Source organism: Bos taurus, chromosome 18 (genome assembly GCF_002263795.3).
Source record: "Bos taurus isolate L1 Dominette 01449 registration number 42190680 breed Hereford chromosome 18, ARS-UCD2.0, whole genome shotgun sequence".
Classification (NCBI taxonomy): Eukaryota; Metazoa; Chordata; class Mammalia; order Artiodactyla; family Bovidae; genus Bos; species Bos taurus.
This window is the reverse complement of record NC_037345.1, coordinates 21,458,230-21,470,247: the sequence shown is the minus strand read 5'-3', so window position 1 is coordinate 21,470,247 and position 12,018 is coordinate 21,458,230.

Sequence of the window (12,018 nt, the reverse complement as noted above, 5' to 3'; positions counted from 1 at the left end):
CCACCACATGTATACCTGTGGTTTTTAATTTTTTTTAAAGTGTGTGTGAAAATTTGAAAGGAGAATATTTATGAAAGGGTGTGCCATGAAGCAGGCAGATAATTTGTTAGGGTCCATGAGAAATGGAAATAAATAGCTTTTGAGTAGGAATGGGAGGTTAGAGGGCATGTTTCTGAGTCTCTGAGAGGGTGCTTCAAAGAAAGAGAAAAGGCACAGAATAGTAACAAATATCTTCTTTTGCAGGCAAATGTTTGGAGCCTCTTTAGGGTATCTGAAATGTACAAATATCATTAGAGTCTTTGTCTATCCCCACTACAAATGATGAGCTTGTCCTTAAAAGTTTAGGAACGCAGTCTAGTTATTACAAGGCACTCTCCAATAGCCTCTCTGTAGGGCCCAGTAGTAATACTCTTGTGCCCACCATGAAAAATATATATCATTTCATAAAGGCTGACTATATCATAGGCCCTGTCCCATTTTAATTTTTTTTCCATTTTTTTTTAAACCAAAAGGAAATATATTTGCTCACATATCTGAAAATTCTAGGGAGCTACTGATCCCAGCCATGTCTGGATCCAGGCATTCAACATCACCAGGACCTCTCTCCCTCCCCATCTTGGTTTCCTTGGTGTTGGCTTTATTTTCAAATGAGGGCTTTATTTGCCCCGGGCTTGCATGCATAGTCGCTCAGTCATGTCTGACTCTTTGTAACCCCATGGACTGTAGCCCACTAGGCTCTTCTGTCCATGGGATTCTCCAGGCAAGAATACTAGAGTGGGTTGCCATTTGTTCCTCCAGGGGATCTTCCCGACCCAGGGTTTGAACCTGCATCTCCTGTGGCTCCTGCATTAGCAGGCAAGTTCTTTACCATCGAGCCACCTGGGAAGCCCTTATTTGTCCCGTGAAGGCAAAGATGACTACCACCAATGCCTGGGATACCAGCTTAACTAACTGGTTTTACATATGTAATCTTCCATTCTCAGTGCAAGTTTGCCAGGCACAAGATAAAGAAACTGAGGCTCAGGGAAGTTTAGTGAAGGCCACCACGTAAGGACAGAACCCCTGCCCCATTCTAACAGAGAAGTCCTAATGCCCAAGACCTCAGAATATGACCTTATCTGAGATAAGGTTTTTACAGAGGTAATCAAATTAAAATGAAGTCATTAGCATGGATCCTAGTTCAAACCTTATATAAAGAGGAAATTTGGAGATGGACAAGCACATAGAGGGAAGGCAGTGCAAAGAGACAGAGCGAGAAGGGACTTCCCTGGTGGTCCAGTGGTTAAGACGCCACACTCCCAACGGAGGGGACTGAGGTTTGATTCCTGGTCAGGGAACTAGATCCCACATGTTGCAATGAAGATTGAAGATCACAAGTACCACAACTAAGATGTGGAGCAGCCAAATAAACAAAGGTGTGCATACGAAGTTGCTTCAGACGTGTCTGACTCTCTGTGACCCCATGGACTCTAGCCAGCCAATGTTCTCTGTCCGTGGGATTCTCCAGGCAGCAATACTGGACCGGGCTGCCATGCCCTCCTCCAGGGGATCTTCTGGACCCAGGGATTGACTCACGTCTCTTACGTCTCCTGCACTGGCAGGCAGGTTCTTTACCACTAGTACCACCTGGGAAGCCCCAAATAAATAAAAATAAATAATAAAAAAGAGAGAGCTAGGGAGATGATGACCACATACATGTTCAGGAGGAAGAATTGGAAAGATCCCTCCCTCTCAGCTCTCAGATGGAGCAACCTTAATGACTCTTGGTTGTGGATTTCCAGGCTCCAGAACTATGAGACAATCAATTTCTGTTGTTTAAGTCAAACACTTTGTGATACTCTGTCACAGAGCCCTGGGAAACTGTCACAGAGTCCTAGAAAACTAACGCAGAGCCCAAATTTGAATTCAAAGCCAGTGTTCTTTCTTGGCCATTGCTCCACTTCAGGTGTGGTGATGCATGTGGTATGTGGGAGATTTAACACGGGGATTCATTTTCTGAACTGAAAAATCAAATGTATTTCTGGATGGGACTCTGTAAGCATCTTTTGCTTTCGCAGACCTCTAGAGGAAGAAGAACATTTTCTACAGGCTGCTGTGCTTGAAAAACTCCAAACATTCAGTGTAGGAAGCAAACACATCACCTTCATACTGACTAAGAGTACATCATGAGAAATGCTAGACTGGAAGAAACACAAGCCGGAATCAAGATTGCCAGGAGAAATATCAATAACCTCAGATATGCAGATGACACCACCCTTATGGCAGAAAGTGAAGAGGAACTCAAAAGCCTCTTGATGAAAGTGAAAGTGGAGAGTGAAAAAGTTGGCTTAAACCTCAACATTCAGAAAACGAAGATCATGGCATCCAGTCCCACCACTTCATGGGAAATAGATGGGGAAACAGTGGAAACAGTGTCAGACCTTATTTGGGGGGGCTCCAAAATCACTGCAGATGGTGACTGCAGCCATGAAATTAAAAGACGCTTACTCCTTGGAAGGAAAGTTATGACCAACCTAGATAGCATATTCAAAAGCAGAGACATTACTTTGCCAACAAAGGTCCGTCTAGTCAAGGCTATGGTTTTTCCTGTGGTCATGTATGGATGTGAGAGTTGGACTGTGAAGAAGGCTGAGCACCGAAGAATTGATGCTTTTGAACTGTGGTGTTGGAGAAGACTCTTGAGAGTCCCTTGGACTGCAAGGAGATCCAACCAGTCCATTCTGAAGGAGATCAGCCCTGGGATTTCTTTGGAAGGAATGATGCTAAAGCTGAAACTCCAGTCCTTTGGCCACCTCATGCGAAGAGTTGACTCATTGGAAAAGACTCTGATGCTGGGAGGGATTGGGGGCAAGAGGAGAAGGGGATGACAGAGGATGAGATGGCTGGATGGCATCACTGACTCAATGGACGTGAGTCTGAGTGAATTCCGGGAGTTGGTGATAGACAGGGAGGCCTGGCATGCTTCGATTCATGGGGTCGCAAAGAGTCGGACACGACTGAGCGACTGATCTGATCTGATCTGATAATTGAGAGAATATTTACATTTGTTCAATTTAAATGCCTGTGCCCATGATAATAAGAGGTGGTGGCCCTGACAAGGAGAGTTTCTTCTGCTTTCTTGCTTTCAATCTAAAGCACTAGTTTGATTTATACATATATATAAGTGTGTGTGTATACATATATATAAATATGTATAATGGAATCACATTACTGTACACCTGAAACTAACTCAACATTGTAAATCAGCTATATTTCAACAAAAGATAAAAAAGTAAAGAAGCAGTTTGAGCAGCCTAACTCTTCTCCTCCAGGATCTTGTCATATGTCAGACTTGTCACAGGATATTTATTCTCTTATTCCCTTAACAAGCATACATGAAGCCTCTCCTTTGTATGAGTCCCAGTACTTAATGCTATAGAGTAGCATTATCCAGAATTTAGTGTGAGCCTCAAAGGTGAGTCACGTTCACAATTTAAAATTTTCTAGTAAGCATGTTGAAAAAATAGAAAAAAATGTGAAACTTAGTTGCTGAGCCATGTCCAGCTCTTTGCAATCCCTTGGACTATAGCCCACTGGACTCCTCTATCCATGGGATTCTCCAGGCAAGAATACTGGAGTGGGTTGCCATTTCCTTCTCCAGGGGATCTTCCCGACCTAGGGATCAAACTCGGATCCTCTGCATTGCAAACACTTCCCTTAAGCAAATATGAATACATATTCTTATTTTCCTTTCTTTTAATCTAAAGGTAGCAAATCATACACATGTTCTGAATCCCATGTTTTTCACTAAGCAATTCAGATTGGAGATTTTTTCCTATTAGTATGTAGTTTCTTGGTTCTTTTTCACAGCTGCATCATATAGAGGTGCCAGAATTTAATTAGTCTTCTATTGATGAACATTTGGGTTGTTTTTAGATTTTATAGCTAAAAGCTGTATTAAAATGAATATCTTATATCCTGCATTGAACCTGGACTGGCGACTCATTTCTTATATGGTATTATACATGTTTCAATGCCATTCTCCCAAATCTTCCCACCCTCTCCCTCTCCCACAGAGTCCAAAAGACTGTTCTATACATCTGTTTCTCTTTTGCTGTCTCGCATACAGGTGCACTGGAATGATCTAGAGGGATGGTATGGGGAGGGAGGTGAGAGGGGGGTTCAGGATGGGGAACACGTGTACACCCGTGGCGGATTCATGTTGATGTATGGCAAAACCAATACAATATTGTAAAGTAATTAGCCTCCAATTAAAATAAGTAAATTTAAATTTAAAAAAATAACATGAATATCTTATACATGTGTTGTTTCACATATATACAAGGACAATTGAAGAATAAATTCCAGAAGTATGATTGCTGGGCCATAAGGTAAAGGTATATAAAATTTGAGAAATTATCATCAAATTGTCCTCTAAAGGGCTGTACCAGTTCATGCTTCTACCATAAATATGTAAGGTGTACGAGTTGTCTTATTTAATCCTTAAAAAAACTGTTGGGGGTACTTTTTTTGTAGTGAAGAAAAGTGCAGTAATTATTACTGGGTGCCAAGAAGGAGTGTGTGTGTGTGTGTGTGTGTGTGTGTGTGTGCACATGCTCAGTCATGTCTGACTCTGGGCCCCCAAGGACTGTAGCCTCACCAGACTCCTCTGTCCATGGAATTCTCCAGGCAAGAATACTGGAGTGGATTGCCATGCCCTCCTCCAGCGTATCTTCCTGACCCAGGGATCGAACCTGTGTCTCTTGCATCTCCTGCATGGGCAGGCAGGTTTTTTACCACTGTGCCGAGTACAGGTGGCAGGTAGCTAATACTCAAAAAAACCTGAACTTCCAGATGGCTTTCAGGGAAAGGTTTCTGGTTTTTTCTTTTCTTTTGATGCTTAGTGTCTTTTTTCTTTTAAAAAACTTATTATTTTGTATTGGAATGTAGTCAGTTAACAATGTCCTGATAGGGACTCAGCCACGCATATGCATGTATCCATTCTCCCCCAAAGTCCCCTCCCATCCAGGCTACCACATAACATTGAGCCAAGCTCCTTGTGCTATATACCGTAGATCCTTGTTGGTTACTTATTTTAAATATAGTGATGTGACTGTGGGAGGTACTTATTATTTGCAGTAAAGTAACTGAAGACTCAGGCAGATTGGGTGACTAACACAGTAATGTTTAACTAAATGGCAAAGTCCAAGATTTAACCTCAGTTCTCTTATATGTGTGTGCATACATCATAATCTTATAAAAAACTAGGAAGTACAATTCAAAGAGCTTTTTTTCCTTTTTCTGAAACATTTGAGAGTAATCTGCCAACTTGACCCCACTCCCACATAGGTGGTCTCTGAACAGCTTGGGATGAATTTCTCTGACTGACTCTGAAACAGCAGTAACAAAAATAATCACAGTATAGTGAGTTATTCCTTAGATTGAATTTATTTAATATGAAGGATGGTACTTAATGGCCTCCCAACTTCTGGCATGCTCATATGTTCTTTCTTTTATAGAACTATGGGTATGCTAGATCAGGTTAATTTTTACACATTTTATTACGAAAATGACCAGCCTTCTTTACAAAAGCAGCCTAGTGTATTGAGCCCCCATGTACCCAACAAATGATCAATCTTGTTTTATCTAATCTTATTCTTACTCCCCTATACCCTGTTGGATAAATTTAAAACAAAATGTTAGATGTTATATAATTTTATCCAAAAGACTTCCATATGTTTCTTTATAAAATGCTTATTTGAAAAAAAAAAAGCAGTATATATGGCTGTTTTAAATGCTTATTTAGGTGGCTTTTAAAAATTATTTATTTATTGTCTGCTCTGGGTCTTTGCTGCTCTTAGGCTTTCTCTAGTTGCAGTGCGAGGGCTTCTCATAGCAGCGGCTTCTCTTGTTGCGGAGCACGGGCTCTAGGGCACGGGGGCCTTCAGTAGTTGTGGCTCTCAGGCTCGGTTGCCCTTGGCAGGTGGAATCCCCCTGGATCACAGGTAGAACCCATGTCCCCTGTTTTGGCAGGCAGATTCTTAACCACTGGATCACCAGGGAAGTCCTGGCTTTTTATCTAAGTTAGCAATCAGATATTGGGTCACAAAGAGTCAGACATGACTGAGCGACTGAACTGAACAAAATTTGAGGGGGAAATATTAATGGTCCATGAATTTCCCAAATCTGGGAATCACTACTGAACTCTGCTACTGGAAAGACGCTCCTAAACTTTAACCTGGGAGTATGATTGCCCCATGGCTCTGCTGCTGCTGCTGCTAAGTCGTTTCAGTCGTGTCTGACTTTGTGTGACCCCATAGACAGCAGCCCACCAGGCTCCCCCGTCCCTGGGATTCTCCAGGCAAGAACACTGGAGTGGGTTGCCATTTCCTTCTCCAATGCATGAAAGTGAAAAGTGAAAGTGAAGTTGCTCAGTCGTGTCCGACTCTTTGCAACCCCATGGACTGCAGCCCACCAGGTTCCTCTGTCCATGGGATTTTCCAGGCAAGAGTACTGGAGTCGGGTGCCATTGCCTTCTTCAGGAGCCTTCAAAATGGAGCAGACCTGGGTTTTCTGAGACCTCAAGCTGATAAAATTTTGCAATTCTCAAAGATAAATGATACAAAATTAGGACTACAAAATTACATTCGAAACTGAACACATATTTAGTATGAGAAAAGAACTCACTACAAATTACAAGTAAAAAAGCTGACACTTAGCGCCAACATCACGGAATCCAGAAAAATAATGTTTTCATTAATGAACTGATTGAACCACCCTTGTCACAGTTTCCCCCTTAAATTCTTTGTCTGCTTACATTTGATTGCCTCTCTGTCTAACAAAGATATTGTAATATCATTTCAATGGAGAGAACACAAGATAATCCAGGTCCTCCTCTGGGATGATTGTTGGAAATTTATGTTTTATTATTGACCGTGGGTGACATTACAGACAAATAGACTTGCTGTTTGTTGTACTGCTTGGAGTTCATGCCCTTGTCTGATAAAACTCTCTCTCGAGTCCATCAGCAAAGGTACATTTATCACTGTAGTTGTTGCACTCATGAATATATTCCTGATGGGAGAGAACTTCTGTTGTGATTAGGTGTCAATGAAAACTAAACTTCCACTTACGAGTTTAACACATCAGATGCTGGGAGAATTGTCTAAAGACTAGCTTCTGGTCCTGTATATTTCACTCTTTGTTAAATATTTTTCAGAGTTCCAGATCTGGACTCCATAGGACATATTTCTATTCTCATTGGACCTCTGGTCATGCATCTTCAGGTCACACAGTGCTGGGTGGTGAACTGCTGGAGCCATTCCTACACAGGGACAGCTAGTCATGGAAGCCACTGTGATTCACACAAATATAGCTCAGCAACTCCAGTCTAGGTGTAGCCCCAAGATAATTTCCTCTTCATCAGCCCCTCAAAATACCTGCAGCCTCCTTAAAGAGCCAGCACGAAGGGAAATGTGATGGAAAAGTCAGAATGGAAAGAGACAAGAATCTTAACTGACTGTGGCTAAAATATCTTACTTTTTCAGGTTATACCATGTTATACCGAAGCCTATGCCTTTCTGAGTACATTAACTTCATGGTAAGTCTGATTCTGCCCTTGACTCTGATCTCACTTCCCACAGCATTTCTCCCACATCAGTCATTCTCTTCCAGGCACATTGACCTGCTTCTTGTTCCTCAAGTATGCCAGACACTCTCTGCTTTAGGGCCTTTGCACTTGCCGCTCCTTCTGCATTGAACACTTTCCATAGATATCCACAAATGACTTACAGCCTCATTTCCTTTAGTTTTCCACTCTCAGATGCCAGTTTTTCACCATTCGGTGTAAAATAGCACTCCTAGGAAGCGTGGGGTCCCCAAGCCAGTGAATTACCAAGCATAGACTCAGGGACTCCTAGAATCCAGCATCTACAAGCGAGCTTGTCAATTCCACCAGCTCTTTCTATCCCCCAATTAGTTTCAGGCTGACAGAAGATAACTTTTCTTGGGATGAATTTAGCTAGTTTAAAATTTTTGATTTGTAGCTGAGGAAACACTGTAATCTGTGCATGATCTCCAATTCATGTTTTCTAGATATCCAGTAAAAATGTAAAAATAAAATAGCACTCCTACCCTCTACAGCGTAAATTTTTCTTGGTGACACCACTCTGGACATAAAACATATTTACTCATTTGTCTTTTATCTTGTCTTGTATTTATTAGAATGCAAGGTCTAAGAGAAGGGACTTTTTGTTGTTCCCTGCTGTGTCCTAGCATTCAGGCTGGTTTCAACTAATTGCTCAACAAATATTTGTTGAATAAATGAAGTACAACTGGAAGTACAATTGAAGAATTTCACACAGGGGAGACATGATGCTTTCCTAGGTCTGCCAAAAGAAATCAATCTCTCACTTACCTTTCTCCCCAAACATCTTTTCGTAATATTCTTTGAATTATAATCACCTGTCAATCTCATTTTCGCTACTAGATTGTAGAGGACAGGGAGTGTGTCTAATTCATCAACAGAGCTCTACCCCATGTATTTCAGAATTAATGCTGGCAGAATTAAATGGAATTTACTGTTTCTTTGCACAGGAATTCTTTAACTGGCTATGTTTGATTTTCTCAACTTACTGAATTATAAGTTGTCTCTGAGTAGGGGAAATATCCCTGGCCATTTATATCCTCTCAGCATCTCTTAGCAACGAAGACATTGTGCTTCTTAAATAGGGTTCAACCTCTGTGTTTCTGTCTATATAATTTCTGTACTTAGTGTCTCTCAGTTCTCAATTATAATGGATTCCCAAGCAAAATTCCTGTGTCTATTAGGATAGTTTCAGTTTCTATTAATCAAAGCCCAATTAAAAGCAGCTTAAATAAGTAAAGTTTGACAAAGGGATTGGCGGAAGGATGGCTTCAGGAATGTGCCGTGACTACATCTTTCAGCTCTGCCGTTTGTCTCCTCATGGTCACAAGATGGCTGCAGTGGTTCCAAGTATCATGTTCTCACACACTGATTCTTCAGAGGCAGGAGAAGGAACTCTTCCTTTTGAGACATCTCTTAAATGAAAAGAAAGCCTTCCCCTGGAGCTCTGCAGTGCATTTCCCTTCACTGCTCTCTGACTCGAATTGCAACACACGGCCTTGCCTCACCAGTTCGATTAGGGAAATGGAAGTGTTCTGATTGACTTACGTTAATGAGATTCACTTTCCCTGGGATGGTGGAGGTGCTGTCATCAGTGCTGAGCAACACACAAGGCTGATACTCTAACAGCCAAGAAGAAGGCAGACAGGATGGAAGAATGGATTTGGGTTAGTGCCAAGGGTATCTGCCTCATCTTCTACATGCTAGTTCCCCATTCTGAAAGAAAGAAAATATTAGTTGGTCAGTTGTGTCCAACTCATTGCGACCCCAGGGACTGTAGCCCACCAAGCTCCTTTGTCCATGGAATTCTCCAGGCAAGAATACTGGAATGGATTGCCATGCCCTTCTCCAGGGGATCTTCCTGACCCAGGGATTGAACCTGGGTCTCCTGCATTGCAGGCAGATTCTTTACCATCTGAGCTATCAGGGAAGCCAGTATCCCATCCTGGCTTAATTCAAAAGCCTGAAAAATTGGAGATCTACAGATACCTCTTCCCACCCCAAAACTAGGGTCATTCTATTTTTCTAACTCACTCTCCTAAATTAAAAAGCTAAACTAAATATCAAGCTGATGACTTATTTAGAAACAAACCCAGAGCAATTATCAATTAATTTGAATTGACACTGAACATTGAGCAAGTTTCTTGTACTCTCTGTGCCTCAGTTTCCTCATCTTTGAGATGAGGAATAGTAACGGTACCTAACTTATGAGGTTAATGTAAAGATTAAATCAATTATGATGTGGTCAGTTCTCATTATTGACAGATTTGTACTTGCAAATTTGTCTACTCACTAAATTTATGTGTAACCTCAGTATCAATACCTGTGGCAATGTTGTGGTCATTCATGGAGATGTAGGAAAAAGAAACCTAAGTTGCTACAAGTGCATGTTCCAGGGGAGGTTGAACATAGTGACATTGCCTTCTTGTTTCAGCTCTCATACTATAAACAGGGTTCTTTTCACGGTCTGTTTAGTGTCACTTTTTGAAAAGTGTCTGTGTTCTTTTTTTTTTGGTGATTTCCTTGTTTAAGATGGCCCTAAGGCATAGCAGTGCAGTACTGTCTGTTGTTCCTGAATACAAGGAGACTGTGATGTCTCTTATGGAGAAAATACATATGTTAGATAAGCTTCATTCAGGAATGAGCTATAGTGCTGTTTGCCATGACTTCAATGTAAATGATTGGACAATATATGTCACATAAGGTGTCTTTAAACCCAAATACACATAAAAAAGGTTTTATGTCCATCAATGGATAAAAATATGATCAGAGGCTCATAGGAACACAGCCCTGTGTTTCCCCTAGGACTTGTGGCTTGGAATTCTTAATTCAGTATTCATAGGGCTTTTATAGAACATGACTACCATGAATTACAAGAAGCTACCATATTTAAAGTGTTGAGGATAGCTTCTACCACGTAATAGAAACTATATAATTGTTAGTCAATGCTGTGTGTGCATGCTAAGTCACTTCAATGGTGTCCCACTCTGTGCGGCCCTCTGAACTGTAGCCCGCCAGGCTCCTCTGTCGATGGAATTCTCCAGACAAGAATACTGGAGTGGGTTGCCATTTCCTACTCCAGGGGATCTTCCCAACCCAGAGATCGAACCCATGTCTCTTGGGTCTCCTGCATGGGCAGGTGGATTCTTCACTACTAGCACCACTTGGGAAGCCCAGTCTTAATGCTAACCAATGTAACAACGCTACTGCTGCTGCTGCTAAGTCGCTTCAGTTGTGTCCGACTCTGTGCGACCCCATGGACTGCAGCCTACCAGGCTCCCCCCTCCCTGGGATTCTCCAGGCAAGAACACTGGAGTGGGTTGCCATTTCCTTCTCCAATGCATGAAAGTGAAAAGTGAAAGTGAAGTCGCTCAGTCGTGTCCGACTTTGTGCGACCCCATGGACTGCAGCCTCCATCCATGGGATTTTCTGGGCAACAGTACTGTAGTGGGGTGCCATTGCCTTCTCCAACCAATGTAACAATAGTATTCTCTAAACTAGAATGATATTAGAACTTCAGAATATTCTCCACAGTAAATATGAACTGAGTCTATATTTCATTCCATTTACTTTATGTCCCTGTAAAGTAAACAAACAAACAAACACAAAACAACCACACACACAGCTGGTTCCACAACCAGAGAACTGGGAGTGGAAGGATTTGACTTCATTCAAAGCCCACAAGAGCATGGCAAAACACACACACACACACACACACACAGAATAACAACAACAAAAAAACAAAAAAGAAGAAGAAAAGAAAAAGAATGCTTTAAAAAAAAAAAAGCCCACAAGGGTGACACTGGCTAAGTCACAAAGGATGAGAGGCAGGAGGCACTGAACTTTAGAAGCTGCAGAATTCCAATTCTATGGCATGAAAGAAAAGAAAGCGAAAGTGTCAGTTTCTCAGTGGTGTCCAACTGTTTGGGACTCCATGGACTGTAGCCAGCCAGGCTCCTCTGTTCATGGGATTCTTCAGGCAAGAATACTGTAGTGAGTTGCCATTCCCTTCTCCAGGGGATCTTCCCTACCCAGGGATTGAACCCAGGTCGCCTACACTTACCATCTGAGCCACCAGGGAAGCTCCGCGTGACCACCTGTGAAAGAGCGAGAGCACTGTCTCCACCAGCAGGAGCCCTTGGCTCAGCTTATCATGTCCAGCCCAGAGCAGAGGAATTCAGGCCCCAGCATCTGCTGAAGCAGGGAAGCTAGGTTTGCTCCAGCCACATGTGGGAGCGGTTTTTCTAGGCACTCAGGAGCATCTTCTCAATCTCATTCTTGTTCCTTGTGGGTCTGGGTAGGGGGAGTTAGAATTGAAGCTCTATTTGAGCTTCACCTTTATGGGAAATGAAAAAGATAGGAGAAATTCCAAGCTGGGCTTTGGGGGGAAAGGA